Source organism: Jaculus jaculus, chromosome 5 (genome assembly GCF_020740685.1).
Source record: "Jaculus jaculus isolate mJacJac1 chromosome 5, mJacJac1.mat.Y.cur, whole genome shotgun sequence".
Lineage (NCBI taxonomy): Eukaryota > Metazoa > Chordata > Mammalia > Rodentia > Dipodidae > Jaculus > Jaculus jaculus.
In genome coordinates this window covers 43868964-43884796 of record NC_059106.1, presented here as the reverse complement: position 1 = coordinate 43884796, position 15833 = coordinate 43868964, and the positions used below count along the sequence as shown (strand labels likewise).

The following is a 15833-nucleotide window of genomic DNA, read 5'->3' as shown; positions in this document are numbered from 1 at the left end:
CCTCAGGATCCAATTACCCCCCCGGAAGCTCACTGCTCTCAATGACTGTGGGCCACTGTAAGGTCTGGCCTGCAGAGAAGAGAAATCAGAGTGCTTCAAGGGTGGTGAACAACCCCTCTCAAATCTACTTCCCACAGTACTGGTGGGAAGTCCATCTTCTGTACCTTCCCAGTTCGGATGGGGCAGTTTTAAGTGACAGTCCCCTCTAGCCCTCCATTCTGCCCTTCCTCTAAACCCAGGGAGACCAGGGTCTCCAGCTGGAGCATGACGGGACAGTGTTTGATGCATGTTTCTGCCAACCGACCAAGATGTTAACCAACCTTGTTACTCCCAGAGCTGCAACATTAAACATAGGATCTCCACATAACTAATTCAGCTGACCCAATTTTATGTCCCCTTCACCATGATGGCACACCTCACTGTCCATCTGCCATGCGCTCCCAGGTTCCCACTGTAGGAAACGGGAAGCTTACTAGTTTGTCTGAAGTGATTACTTCCACATGAGGATTAGATGGCCAGAGGAAAGCACTTTGCTCCTCAGAAAATGGGTGACCAGAACACAGTGGAAGACACAGAGGGTGCTGTGATAGTTAAGCTTCAATCAACTTGACCAGACTTGGAATCACCTAGGAAACACCCATCTGGGTGTGTCAATGAGGGTGTCTCTAGAGAGGTGAAGCTGGGGCTGGAGAGATGGCTTAGTGGTTAAGGTGCTTGCCACCCACTTAAAGCCTATGCACAAAGTGATGCATGTGTTTAGAGTTTGTTTGCAGTGGCTAGGGGCCCCAATGTGCCCATTCTCTTTCTATCTGCCTCTTTCTCTCTCATAAATAATAAATAAATAAAATATTTTTAAGAGAGGTGAAGCTGAGGAAGGAAGACCCACCCTGAATGTGGACTGTACTCCATGGGTCCACCCAACTGAATAAAAAGGACAAAGCAGCCGGGCATGGTGGTACATGCCTTTAATCCCAGCAATCCACAGAATCACTGGGTTTGAAGCCAGCCTGGAACTACAGAGTGAGTTCCAGGTCAGCTTAGCCTACCTCAAAAAATCAAAACAAAAAGAGAGAGAGAGAGAGAAAGTGAGCTGAGCACCAGCATTCATCTCTCTGCTTCCTGAATGTGGATTCAGTGTGACCAGCCATCTTACTTTGCTGCTACCATACTCCGGCCCTCCACTGTGAAGGCTGTGCCCTCAAGCTGTAGCCAAAATAAACCCTTCCTGAATCTGCTTTTGTCAGGCATTTTGTCAATGATGAGCAATGTAATTAATGTCAGTGCATACTTGACAGAGTAGCCCCTAAAACAAAGCCTGCAAGTGGCCCCCACATGGCCAACCTACGGAGCAGTTTTCACAGCACGAACAGTCATCACTGGCAGCTCTGCCTGACCCAGGGTTGCTGAAGACCTACTCAGGTGTCCTTTCCCATGTGTGGGTTTCACATCCCAATTCCCTTCCCCTTGGGCCCATCACCCACAGTATCCCTTATTTTTCTAGAAGCATCCTGAGGTAGCCAAGACTCTCAACCTCCTCCATCCATTGCTGACACAGCAAATTCACAGAAGGGTTAAGCTTGGGTTAAGCTCTGGTCCAGTGTTTATGAACAAATCATTCCCTCGTCCCCTAACGCCCAGGCCTGCCGACCCCCCACAGGCATTGCACAAGGCTAGAGCCTCAGTGGCAGGCAGAGTGGGGCTGTGTCTTGGCGGTTTCTCTTACCCAACTCTTCAGGGACAGACTAAGCCCACGGCTGATGTGGTATGCCTCATGATGCTCAAACTTGTTCTTTTTAATATTGGGCAATGAACAGATTTTAACAACACTAAACAAGCAAGAAGCTGCCCAGAGCCTCTGGGGAGTGTCACCCAGCTGGATCCCCTAGTGAGCTCCTTCCTCATGGTTGCACAGTCCCTTTGCCAGCGCAGAGTCAACCTCACTGTCCAGGCAGGAAGGCCACACAACCCTTGCCTTCACATGGAGTCACAGGCACTCCCCCCCTCTGAGACCTGAAGTCCCTTAAATACTTCTTAGGAAGTAATTACAGATGGACTGACAACATATTTTTGGCTTCAGAATATGCCAGTGTGTATATGCATATGTGTTAGTGTACATGTGCATGTATTGACCCTTGAAATTTTGGGGGTTTTCTTTTCTAGGAAAAATCACACTCTAGCCCAGGCTGACCTGGAACTCACTCTGTAGACCCAGGATGGACTTGAGTTCATGGTAATCCTCCTACCTCAGCCTCCCAAGTACTGACATTAAAGGGCTGTGCCACTACGCCTGCTGTGACCTCTGAAGTTTGTGAGGAAACCTAAGGACTCATTCGTTATATTCCCATGTGTGTGTGTGCAGACTGACTGGTCAGTGATTTCCAGGGTGGCCCAGCCTGGTCTCTGCCTTCCCAGCACTGGGATTACAAGCCCACATCACCGTGCCTGGCCTTTCTAAGTGTGGGTTCTGGAGACTGAACTTGGGTCCTCATGCTTGTAAGGCAAGCACTGAGACATCTCCCCCACCGTTCACTATACTACTATTTCCACTTTGACAGATGTTTGAAATTTTCCTTAATAAAAAAAATATCCATTAAAGAATTAACACAATCATGCTGAAGGAAAGCCAGGAGAGGAGCAATGCTATATTGGTTTTGGGTAAAAATTTTTACAGAATTTGGAATGGAGTTTTGGCTCTATAGCTAAAGGGGATGGAAGAAGGGAGAATCCACAGCTCAAGGCTCCGGAGAAGTGTAGACAGGCTGACGTGCCAAGGACTCAGATCAGAGACTGGCACAAGAGCATGTCACAAAGCCACTTCCCACCAGGAATATGATGGGGGTGCACATCAGAACCCTGGGCAGCACAGGGCTGGCATCTGGCTGCCAAGACACTTTGACTCTTAGATCAAGGAGCATGCTGTTCAGGAAAGAGAGAACAGTGCATCAAAAGTGCTAAGTGAAGCTGGGCGTGTGGCACACTCCTTTAATCCCAGCATATGCGAGGCAGGGGTAGGAGGATCACTGGGAGTTCAAGGCCACCCTGAGACTACATAGTGACTTCCAGGTCAGCCTGGGCTGGAGTGACACCCTACCTTGGGGGAAAATAAGTGCTAAATGTTAGCCCTTTATCTTTGTTGTTGCCTGTGTATGTGTGTGTGTATGTGTGTCCCATATGTTCACCTGCCAAAGGACACATGCCTAGGTGGCTGAAAGACAATGTGTGTCCCACTCCATCACTCATCTGCCTGGTCTTGCTTTTAAAAAAATATTTATTTTAGTCAGGCATGGTGGTTCACGCCTTTCCCAGCACTTGGGAGGCAGAGGTAGGAAGACTGCTGTGAGTTCAAGGCCATGCTGAAACTACATAGTACATTCCAGGTTGGCCTGGGCTAGAGCAAAACCCTACGTTGAGAAAACCAACAACAAAAAATTATTCGATGGCTTAGCAGTTCAGCGCTTGCCTGTGAAGCCTAAGGACCCCGGTTCGAGGCTCAATTCCCCAGGACCCATGTTAGCCAGATGCACAAGGGGGCGCACATGTCTGAAGTTCATGTGTAGTGGCTGGAAGCCCTGGCGTGCCCTTTCTCTCTCTCCCTCCGTCCCTCCCTCCCTCTTTCTCTCTCTCTCACTCTCAAAAAAATAAGCAAAAATAAAAAAATATATATTCAAGAGTGGGAGAGAGAGAATGGGCACACCAGGTCCTTCTGCTGTTGTGCATGCACATACACGGGTACTGGGGAAATGAACCCCAGCTGTCAGGCTTTGCAAGCCAGCAGCCACTGAGCCAACTCTCCGCTCCCCAGGGGTCTTGTTTTTGTTTGCTCCCCTGCAGGACTGGAGATACAGGTTTATGTGGTCACACCTAGCAGTTTATGTGGGATCTGGAGATTTGAATTCTGCCCCCCTCAGGCCTTCATGCTCTCATAGGAAGTGCTCTTCCCCACTGACCCTGCTCAACTGATAGGCCCTTGCTTGGCCTGGTCTCCCTGATGAGGTCTGTAGAAAATGGAGGGCCTATGCACCCACCCCTAGGCAGACTGCTGGGCCTGCCCCCACGCACCTATCTGGTAAAACCCCACAATGAAAGGATGAACGGATTCGCATACCCCAGCTACATTCTGTCCCTGGAGAGATACTGGTACAAACTTCCTAAACTAAACTCAGGACTGCACTGGGGATCAGAGGCTTTGCTGAGGGGTGAGCACATCTGCTCCCAAGTTTCCAACCACACAGGAGGAGGCAGCGGGTGCAAGAAAGGAGCAGGCCCTGACAAATGAACAAGACGCAGCATCTTGGTCAAGCCATGGTGGCAGCACTGGTCTCCCGGAGCAGGCAGAAATTCAACATTTGTGCTGAGTCCAAGGGGGCCTGTTTTTCATGAAGCAACTGGAGGAACCCACTGAAGGGTGGGTACAGCCTTGCTGAATCAGCCCAAGAAATGCAGCCTTACCTACCCCATATAGTGACCTCACTCTGGGGCCCCGGGCAGGACCACTCCTTCTTTAAGACCCTGAAAGCCACTGTTTCTCCCAAGAGTCTGTTCTTGCTGATTGAGGGTGGGAACCAGATTTGGCAAGAAAAAAAAAAAAAGACTTGTAAGTTTAGATTCAACAATTTCACACCACCCAACACACACATGTGAGCACATCTACACACATACATACCCACATTCACCTAGTGGAAAAAGTGCTTCCTGCAGAAGAAAAAAAAAAAAAAAAGCAATAAGAAAAGAGGAGGAAAAGAAATACTTCAAATGATCTAATCCAGCCCATCATTTTGCAGCTGCCTGGCCCATGACCTCAGAGCTGGGGACAGTAACCAACAGCAATAGCCAGGCCTTGAGAGTCTTGGTTCTCAGCCCTGGCTGTGTACTTTGGGTAAGTCACCCACCCTCTCTGGGCCTCCACTGGGAAAGGGCTGGTCTAGCTAAATGTTCTATGAGTGATGTAGCGCTCCAGGAGTCTTTCCATCTGCGCCACTCACTGATGTTAACCCAGGGCCTTTTGCCTCCCTAAAGGGGAGCTTAGGAAGGCATGGGGGAGAAAAGAGAAAAGCAACTCACTCCCTCCTCACACCCAACAGCCAGGATGAAAACTACCCCCAAAGCTGCCGCCACAACCCACCCACCCACCCCCACAACACATGCAAACCAAAGCTGTCGCCGCCACCACCACCACACACACACACACACAAAATTCTGCCAAGGACACCAAGCCTTAGTCATGAGGGATAGAACCCTTACCATGAACACCTGTTAAAACTCAACGGGAGCAGTTTCTGATGCTACTGGCTGGAGTGTTTAATTAAATATTACTCACTCAGGAAGCAGCCCCTGCCAACTCACCACTACACTATACAGTTCGCTTTCAGAGGGATGGGGGGGGGGGACAAGCCTGGGCCCTCCTTAACTGGCACCAGCAGGGGCTTCCCTAGCAGGGAGCCTGTTGATGTTACTGCATTTTCCCACTTTCCAGAACCAAGCTAGGAGAGCCATGCTAAGTAGCCCTCTGGAGCCAGGGCTAGGCTAGTCCTATTGCTGGGTTACCAGGGATGTACACACACCTGCGCGCACATAAATCAGCTCCTCACTCAGACACACACAGATGTATACAGATACACACACACACACACACACACACACACTCACAGAAACTCACAACCACAAGCATAAAGAGACACCCACAGGCAAACATTTATTCACTCACACACAGATACACTCAGGCATCAACCCCCCGACACACACACACACATACACACAAAACTTCCAGTATCCTCTAGGGCACCATTTACCATCCTGCATCCCGTAAACTTGAAAATTTACTAAGTCTTTACACACACACATCCCAGACGCAGGGTGAGCCATGCTGAGGCTCCACTAGCAGACTCAGGCTGCTCTAGTTTTTTTTTTCTTTTTCTTTTTTCTTTTTTTTTTTTTTTTCTGTTTTCATCGATTTCCTGACATAACCTCCGTTGCTGGGAGAAGCCTTGGCGGCTCCGGGGCGGCGGGGCGGGTGGCGCGGCGCAGAGTGTCACCCAGCGGTCTCCGGGAGAGAGGCGTTATAGGGGGCCGGGCGGAGAAGCCCGAGGGGGCCCGGTCTGGACCGCTGCAAACCCAGACCCTGCGTGGCGGGAAGAGCGAAACGAACTTAACGCAGTGGGGTCGCGCAGCTCAGTGCAGGAGGGATCCGCCAACCTTGACGGTGGGTGGGTGGGGGGGTAGGGATAAGTGCTCGGAACGCGAGCCCTTGGGGCGACCCCATACTCCCAAGTCGGCCCCAGGCCTCTTGATGGGGTCAGCGGCCGCCGAGGATGTCATCCCCTCTACCGCCGGCCCCCCCCACACACACCGAGCAGTGTCGCCCCCGCAGGTGGGACCCGGGAGCCGCCACGACCCGCCCGCCCGTGCCTGCAGCGGCGACAGCGGCAGCGCTGGGCGGCGCCCGGCCCCCCTCCCCAGGGACCCGCGGCGAGGTGGACTCACGGAGCCAGCACCGCCCCCCACCACCACTGCACACCTCAGGGTCCCCACGGCCCGACGTCCACCCTGTCCCCAGGCTCTGTCCCGCGCCCAACCCACCCACTCAGGTCCCCCAGAGCGCTGGATCCCGGGCGTACCCTCCTTGGTCCCGGGCCACGCGCGCCCACCCACCGGATCCTGGATGTCCCGCGCCGCCTACCGAGCCAGGGGAGGCCGCTGCTTTCGGGGCCCCGGGAGGCTCCGGGTACCCTGGGCCGCGTCCGCCGCAGGGAACGAAGTCACCTCCTTCCCGCGGCCCCGGCGCCAGCGCCTTGGAGCCTGTGTATGTGCTGCGAGCGAGCGGGCCGCCCGAGCGCGACTTGTTCGCTGAGCAGAAAAAGCAACCGACTGCTCCAAAGTGGGGGGGGTGGGGGGGGAAAAAAGAGCGAGAAAAGCAAAGTGGGAGGGACCTGCCACGCCCCTTGGCCTCTCACGCCCCGCCCCTTCTCACGGCCCCGGCCTCACCTCCCCCGTCCCGCGCTCTCTCTGCCCCGCCCCTGGCCCTAGCCTGCGGGCGCTCTGCTCGCACACCCCCGCCCCTGCGCGCTAAGCTCCGCCCCCAGCCTCAGCCCCGCCCCTCCCCTAGCCTGCGCGCGCTAAGCTCCGCCCCCCGCCCTTTGCCACGCCCCCTTCCCCGCCCTTTCCAGTGACTCCCAGTGCTGAGCGCTGTGGGGCGCTAGAGAGCAGAAGCGGGCCTGGTCGCCAGGCTGCCTGGCTGTGGATGTCACGTGACCAAGGGCTAAGCCGGTATCGCGGTGCAGAGGCTCTGCATCCCCCTGTCCGTGGTGTTGCTGCGCTGCTGGCATTGGGACTATGGGTCTGAGTTCGTGAGAAGGGTTGGGCTCGAGGCCTGGGCTGCGGCCTTGCCAGGTCCTGGAGTAGGGAATCCGAGCTCACTGGAAAAAAAAAAAAAAAACCTAAACTTTGAGCCAGCGTGGTAGCCCACACCTGTAATCCCAGCACTCAAAAGACAGAAGTAGGAGGTTTGCTGTGAGTTCGAAGCCAGCCTGGGACTACAGGTCAGCCTGGGCTAGAGAAAGACTCTGCCTCGAAGGCAAACAAAAAACTGTCGGGACAGTAAGCCTGTGTATGCTGAAATTTTGTTGAATAAGTGACCGCCTAGGAGTCCCTCACCTTAGAGGATGTCACATAATGTCCTGTGGTTCAGGTTGTCCAGAGGAATTTTCCTTTCCTCCTTCCACCTCCAAAAGTATAGTACTTTAATCTTAGCACTTGAGAGTCTGAGGTGGGAGGACTGCTATGAGTTCAAAGCCAGCCCTTGAACTACACAGAGTGAGTTCCAGGTCAGCATGGGCTAGAGTGAGACCCTATCTCAAAACAACCCCTCCCCCAAAAAAAGGTATAGCCCCTTAGGACTGGAGAGATTGTAAATTGCCATCTGAAAAGTGAAATCCCTTTATGTTTCCCTACTGTTTCCTCACTTTGTGTAATGTCCATTGGGGAGGACGCAGTATTACTAGAAAAGCTGATGTGAATAATGTTATTTAAGGCTGGAGAGATAGCTTAGAAGTTAAGGCACTTGCCTGCAAAGCCTAAAGACCCATGTTTGACTCCCCAGATCCCACATAAGCCAGACACACAAGGTGGCACATGTGCAAGGTCACACGGGCACACAAGGTGGCACACGCGTCTGGAGTTCAATTACAGGGGCTGGAGCCGTAATTCTCTCCCCTCTCCCCTCCTCTTGTTCTCTCTCACCAGGGGGAAAAAAAAAGGCCAGTCTGTTGGGTTTGCCTCAAAAAAAAAAAAAAAAGTAATAATGTTATTTAATCTTTACCATAACCCTGTGATGGGCAGGGTAATTGTTAGACTCCCTGCAAAGACTCAACAGTGCCTTGCCAGAGGCTGCTTGCTCTGTAGATTCCAGATCTAATGTCTTTTCGCCTCACTGTGCTGAGAATCAGTTTAGCTTTGCTTTGAATCCAGCATGAAAATACAGACACCTCACAGACTGTGGACAAGGTGGCCTTTCATGGGCTGTCCAGCTCCCCTGCAGCTCTTCCAAGTTCAAGTTGCCAGGCTGGATACACAACCAGGTCTTGTCAGTAACCTAGGGATGCTTCCCATTGAAAAGAGCTCCTAACCCCTTCCTGTGAGCCCCTTGGCAATTTGAAACCATGTCTCCTGATTCTGGAGAGATCACAGCTGCTTTGATCAGCTCTGCCTTGGAAGGGTAGCCATGATTAGTGTGCTGTGCAGGAAGTATATGTGGTTATCCCATAGGGCTGGTACTGCAGCCATGTGCCAGGGGCCACCGTGCTTTTCAGCTTCCCCAAGGGGGTACTACTCCAGACATTGACTGTTACTTGCGGAATAGCTTCTAGGGCAGACTGGAGGACACTCCTGATGATTAGAGTCCCAGCTGTCCCTTTGGGACCCAAGACTCCATCTGTTTGTTTTGAGGTAGGGTCTCACTGTAGCCCAGGCTAACTTGAAACTCACTCTGTAGTCCCAGACTGGCCTCAAACTCACAGGGATCCTCCTACCTCTACCTCCTGAGTGCTGGGATTATAAGGCATGCACCACCACTCCTGGCTTAAGACGCCATTTTTAAATTTTTTTTTATTTTTATTTATTTATTTGACAGAGAAAGAGGCACAGAGAGGGAGAGAGAGAATGGGCACATCAGGGCCTCCAGCTGCTACAAACGAACCCCAGACACATGTGCCACCTTGTACATCTAGCTTATGTGGATCCTGGGGAATTAAACTTGGGTCCTTTGGCTTTACATGTAAACGCCTTAACCACTAAACCATCCCTCCAGCCCAAGACCGCATTTTTGATGATCCTGAGCAAGACAGTTCCCAGGCTGGAGAAATGCCTTGATAGTTTAGAGCACTCCCTATGCAATCATAAGGGCCCAAAGAGACCTGAGAGACTCCTTGAGTTCAATCCCCAGGACCCACATAAACAGCCAGGCATGATAAGGCATATTTGTAACCCTAGTCCCATAGGGGAGCAGAGGTGAAAGAAACAGCAGAGTTTGTGAAAAAACTGGAAAGTGTAGGATCAGTAAGAGACTTCTGCTTATAGAGGGACATCTGATGTTCCCCTACAGCCACCGCAGGCGAGAACATTCCGCCATAGGTGAGCACAGTGGGCATCGTATGGGTGCATACACCACATCATACACACACACACACACACACACACACACACACACACACACGCAAAAAAAGATAACTCCCAGTTAAGTCTTCTAGCACCTTCCCCTCTTCAGCATTAATCTTGAGCTCTCAGTTCTGATCCAGTTGGGTAACTGTGTCTTGATGATCCATATCCCTAACCTCGCCCTATGGAGTGGGTGCTCCTCTCCCCCCTGACACTGGGCAGTGGGATGTTAGAGGATTAGTCATCAGCAGGGATCTCTGGGGCGCGCAGAACGCTGCTGAACAATCCTGAAGGCTAGCTAGGTTGTGAGTAAACCGGGTGTAATGCTATTGTTTGCTAAGAAGATGTCTAACCTTGTGATAGTGTAACTTTGGCTGGTAAACATTATTGGAAGGTCAGCTTAAATGCTTGAAGCCTGACTCAAGTCTTAAGCCAAAGAGCTCTGATCCACCACAGTGAAAAGAGAAGGAGGTGGCTCTGGCCTCCCAGGAGAGCTGCCCCAAGCCCTCCCACACCCACTCCCACATACCTCATCCCTTGCATCAGGAATGCCAGAGATGTCATTCACTCACTTCTTTAAACTGGAATATGAGAAAGATAACAAGGATAAGGGAACAAATCAACATAAACCGCTTTTCCCTTTTCTTAGCTTTTTATTGATAATTTGTCATACATGTACATTATGTATTTTGATCATAATCCCCTCCCATTACTTTCTTTTGCCCACTCCCTCATTCCCTTCTTTGAATCCTTTCCTCTTTCCAAGTAGTCCCTCTTCTATATTTATTTCTTTTGGTTTTTCTAGGTAGGGTCTTGCTGTAGCCCAGGCTGACCTGGAATTCACTATGGAGTCTCAGGGTGGCTTCTAACTCACAGCGATCCTCCTCCCTCTCCCTCCCGAGTGCTGGATTAATGTGCCACCACTATACCTGGCTCCTTCTTCTATTTTGATGTCATTTTCTTTTTGTTCTCCTCCAAAATCCATGACAACAGGTTCATGGGCTCAGTATTGTGCAGTTCTTGTACTGGTAACAATAGCCGTTGTGAGATCAAAATGCAACAGCCACCTTACACCCAAAAGATAGCGTTCCAAAGCACTTCTCTTCATCTTTAAGCTCTTACATTATTTCTGACACCTCTTTTGCAGCAAACTGCTTTTACTGGTGATGGCTCAAAGTCCAGCTAGAGAAGTTTTGGACACCTTTGGGATCCTTGGAGGAGACTCCTGCTGCACTCACAAGACAAATGTTTTCACTTAGTGTAGATTCTCTCTGCACCCACAAGGCCATACTTGTTCTCATAGTGGACGCTCTCTGTACTCATGAGGCCGTATGTGTTCTCTTAGTATATGCTCTCTGTACTCACGAGGCCATATGTGTTTTCTTTCTCTGAGTTCCTTTTACTGATTGAGTGAGTTTTAAAAACAACATGGAATTAGACAAGCATAAGCAAATGCCAGCTCTGGCATTTAGCAGCTGTGTGACCTTGAATGAGAAGCTTAACCTGTAGAGGCTCAGGGCTTGTTGTTGTTGTTTTAATTAGGGGTTTGGGGAGGTGCACATGTGCCGAGGGTCAAATTGGAGATCAAGGGCAGATGTTGATCCTCTCCTTCCATCTTGCTGTTTTGCTGCTGGCAAGGCCAGACCAGCTGGCCATGGAGCACCAAGGTTCTCCCAACTGCCTCCCTCTGCCATAGTCACATTGAGATTATAGGCATGTACACAACTGCACGTCCAGCTTCATGTGGGTGCTGGGATCTGAACTCTGGTCAGCAGGTTTGCAGAGTGACCACCTTTAAATCACTGAGCCATTCCTCAGGCCAGGATTCAGTTTTCTTCTCTCTCTTTTGTTTATTTTTATTTATTTATTTATTTGAGAGTAAAAGAGAGAGAAACAGGCCTCCAGTCACTGCAAACAAACTCCAAATGTGTGCACCACCTTGTGCATCTGGCTTATGGGGGCCCTGGGGAATCGAGCCTCGAACCGGGGTCCTTAGGCTTCACAGGCAAGTGCTTAACCACTAAGCCATCTCTGCAGCCCAGGATTCAGTTGGGTTTTTTTTGTTTGTTTTTTGGGGTTTTTTTATCTGTAGAATTGCTCCACCAGTTTCCCAGGGTTTGGGGAGAGGTGTGTGTGTGTGCATGTGTGTGCACGTACACGCTCATTCAGCAAACATTAATTGAGTACAACATGTGCAGCGCATTGTGTTCAGATAGAATCAAAGGGGTTTGAGGAGTTTGACGATTAATAGTCACTCAAGAAAGTATAAAATCAGCACATGCCTTTAGTCCCAGCACTCAGGAGGCAGAGGTAGAAGGATTGCTGTAAGCTCGAGGCCACCCTAAAACTACATAGTGAATCCCAGGTCAGCCTGAGCTATAGTGAATCCCTACCTCAAAAAATAAATAAATAAAATAAAATAATAAAGTCTGAGATCAATCTGTAACCCAGAAATGTAGCAAGACCCACCAGAAAGAACAGAAAGAAGTATAATGGCATTATGAATCCCTAGCAAAAGACAGGCTTGCCTCAAAAATTAAAACTTAGAGTGGTAGCCAGGCATGGTGGCACACACCTTTAATCTCAGCACTCAGGAGGCAGAGGTAGGAGGATCGCCAAGAGTTTGAGGCCACCCTGAGACTACATAGTGAATTCAAGGTCAGCCTGAGCCAGAGTGAGACCCTATGAAAAAACAAACAAACAAACAAAAAACTAGAGTGGGGTGGGCTGGAGAGATGGCTTAGCAGTTAAGGCGTTTGCCAGCAAACCAAAGGATCCCGGTTCAGTTCTCCAGGCCCCACATAAGCCAGATGCACAAGGGGGCGCATGCATCTGGAGTGTGTTTGCAGTGGCTAAAGGCCCTGTTGTGCCCATCCTCTCCCTCTCTCTCTCTCTCTCTCTGCCTCTTTCCCTCTCTCAAATAAATAAATTAATTAAATATATTTTAAAGAAACTAGAGTGGGTCTTCTTTTACTGGTCTTGGTCTTGCCATATTCATGAATTAGTAGGTTCCTTCCTTTCATTCCTCTGTCCCTTGCTGAAGTTTTCGCGCAGGACACATATTATTAGACAGTGACACCTGCTGGTGAAACTGAGATTGCAGCATAGCTCTATCAAGCATTAATCGCGAAAGAAGGAAACCATTCAGAGAAATTTTGTTAGCTGCGAGACACTGGATGGTGACCAGGCTTAGGAAAAGATCCTGTGGCTTTGGGAATATGTAAACAAAGATATGATCTGGGCTGCGGAGATGCCTTGCTTGGCAAAGTGTTTGATTTGTTAAGCACCCACATAAATGCCGGGCAAGCATGGTGCCATCTGCCATCCCAATGCATGGAAGGTGGAACCAAGTAATCCCAGAGGCCAGCAGGCTAGCTGTACTAGCTGAATCCACCGAATCCATGAACTGGGCTCAAGTGAGAGACCCTGCCTCCATAAAATAAAGAGTAATCCAGGAGAACACCCGACATCAACCTCTGCCCTCCACACATGCACACACACATACATACATGAAATATCTACATGACCTTGCTGAGGGTGTAGCTCAGTTGGTAGAGTGTTTGCCTAGCACACATGAAGCCCTGGGTTCAGGCTCCAATCCTGCACAGACCAGGCATGGTGCACACACCACTACATGAGACCCTGTCTGAAAAGGAGGAAAGCGTGTCTTGGTTCTTGTGACCATCATTATTGCAAAGTCCTTCAACAACACTTCCAGTGAAATAGTGACATGGTAGTTGTGATATTGGCACTTATAATAGCATTTCACTAGACATGATCATCAACCCAAGTCATCCCCCGCCATGGGACATCTTGAATATAATAGCAAAACTCTATTAAGAGTACAACTAGATTGGTGCTACAGCTACCTTCCCATTTTTGAGAAAAACACCCAACCAAAAGTGCTTATGGGTGGAAAGTGTTTGTTTCAGACTTACAATTTCTAGGGGAAGCTTCATCATGGTGGAGGAAGCTGGATCACTTCATCACAGAACCAAAGCAGAGATAGAAAAACCAGCACCAGCAAGCACAAGCTCACTATGAGCACATTCCTAGGGCTGAACTCCAGACCTGTCCCCCCGAAACACCTTCTCCAGCAGGGCTCTTCCTGCTGTAGACTAAGTAGGAAGCTTAACCAAAAATACGTGAGGCTAAGCTGGGCGTGGTGGTGCACGCCTTTAATCCCAGCATTTGGGAGGTACAGGTAGGAGGATTGCAGAGAGTTCCAGGCCAGCCTGAAGTAGGTTTCCATATGGCTTATTCATAACATCTTTAATTTGATTAGCCCTGCTCCCACTCCTTCCTCTCCTCCATCCCCTCCCCTGACCCCACTTAGACCATTCCACCCCCAGTATTCTGCCCCTCTACTCACTTACCTACAACACCCTTCTCCTTAAGCCCCTCTGCTCTCCTCCCTCCCTCAGGAGCCCTTTCTAGCTTCCTGGCCTCTACTACTGATTCTTACTCCCAATTCACATACAAATCTAAACATCTGAAGCTAGGATCCACATATGAGATAGAACGTTGACTTTCTGAGCCTGGGTTACCTCACTTAGTATAATGAGGATAATTTTTCTTAAGGCTACATTTGCTAAGTGCTGACCATGTGTCAGGCACTGCATGTGACCCTCCTAGGAGGTAGGTATGGTGACTCTTTCTGTTTTATGATATAGATGCTAACATACAAAGTGGCTGAGTAGAATATCCAGAGTTGACAGAGTCAGGACTTGAACCCAGAGCTTCTGCAAAGCCCAGGCTAGGCTGAGCATGAACCCAAGAAAGAAGGACGAGGTAGCACAGAAAAGGGAGCCTGGGATAATTCTGACCACGTAACAAGGAAATCAATAGATTTCACCCCCCAGGGATTGGCTCCATAGTCAAGGAGGGCACTTGAGAGATACGTGGGGCACCATAAGGCCTTTGAGTGGGCCCATTTATGTGTCCCATTCATTTTATCCCCTAAGTAACTATCCACCCACCATCTCTGCTACCCCCTCACTATGCTACATTAATGGAAAGAGTATGACCCTTAAAGTCCATGCCCACCCACAATCTGTGAATGTGACTTGATCAGGAAATAGTTGTTACAGACATCAAATGAAATCGTATTAGATTATGACGGGACTTAATCCAATGGCAAGTGTCTGCATGAAGAGGATGATCTGGGCACAGACATAGAGGAGAACACCTGTGAAGAGAGGCAGAGCCAGGTGCGGTGGCATCCACTTGTAATCTCAGCCCTCAAGAGGCTAAAGCAGGAGGCCTGGACTACACAGTGAGCCTGTCTCCAAAAATAAAATGAATAACATAAAATAGTGAGAGAGGGCTGGAGAGGTGGCTCAGCAGTTAAGGTGCTTGCCTACAAAGCCTGAAGACCCAGAATCGATTCCCCAGTACCCATGTAAGCCAGATGCACAAGGTGGCACATGCGTCTGGAGTTCATTTGCAGTGGCTAGAGGCCCTGGCATGCCCATTCTCTTTCTCTCTGACTCTCTCTCTCTCATAAATAAAATATTTTTAAAAATTTAAAATGGGGCTGGAGAGATGGCTTAGCAGTTAAGTGCTTGCCTATGAAGCCTAAGGACCCCGGGTCGAGGCTCGATTCCCCAGAACCCACGTTAGCCAGGTGCACAATGGGGCGCATGCATCTGGAATTCGCCTGCAGTGGCTGGAAGCCCTGGCACGCCCATTCTCTCTCTCTCTCTCTCTCTGCCTCTTTCTCTGTCTGCCGCTCTCAAATAAATAAAAAAATTAAACCAAAAAATTAAAAATAATAAAATAAAGCAAAGAGACAACCTACAGAATGGGGAAAAAATTTTAACAAAAAAAATTTTTAAATGGAGCTGGAAAGATGGCTTAGCAGTTAAGGCACTTGCCTACAAAGCCTTAGGACCCAGGTTCAATTCCCTAGTACCTATGTAAGCCAGATGCACAAAGTGGAATATGCATCTGGAGTTTCTTTGTAGTGGCTGGAGGCTCTGGCATGCCCATTCTCTCTGTATCTGCCTTTCTCTCTCTCTCCCAAAATAAGCATATAAATAAGATATTTTTTAATCCTATCACTAAACCAGTTTGTTATTTTTTTTTTCTCCAAAGATAGGGTATCAATGTAGCCCAGGCTGACCTAGAATTCACTCTATAACTCAGAGCAGGTTTTGAACTCACAATGATCCTCTTACTTCTGC

The 15833-nt window shown here is 49.5% G+C and overlaps 1 protein-coding gene across 2 annotated transcripts in view; it reads right to left on the bottom strand.

Annotated features, from left to right (window-relative positions):
* Spsb1 (splA/ryanodine receptor domain and SOCS box containing 1) overlaps nt 1-6828 on the bottom strand; it is a 71800-nt gene extending 64972 nt beyond the window's left edge. The window contains exon 1 of one of the 2 annotated variants that reach the window (XM_045150892.1): nt 6649-6828. The gene's annotated coding sequence lies outside the window, so the exon portion shown is untranslated. The remainder of the gene's footprint in view (nt 1-6648) is intronic. The other variant, XM_004657671.2, reaches the window with a different exon arrangement.
* Nucleotides 6829-15833: the final 9005 nt, after the last annotated feature.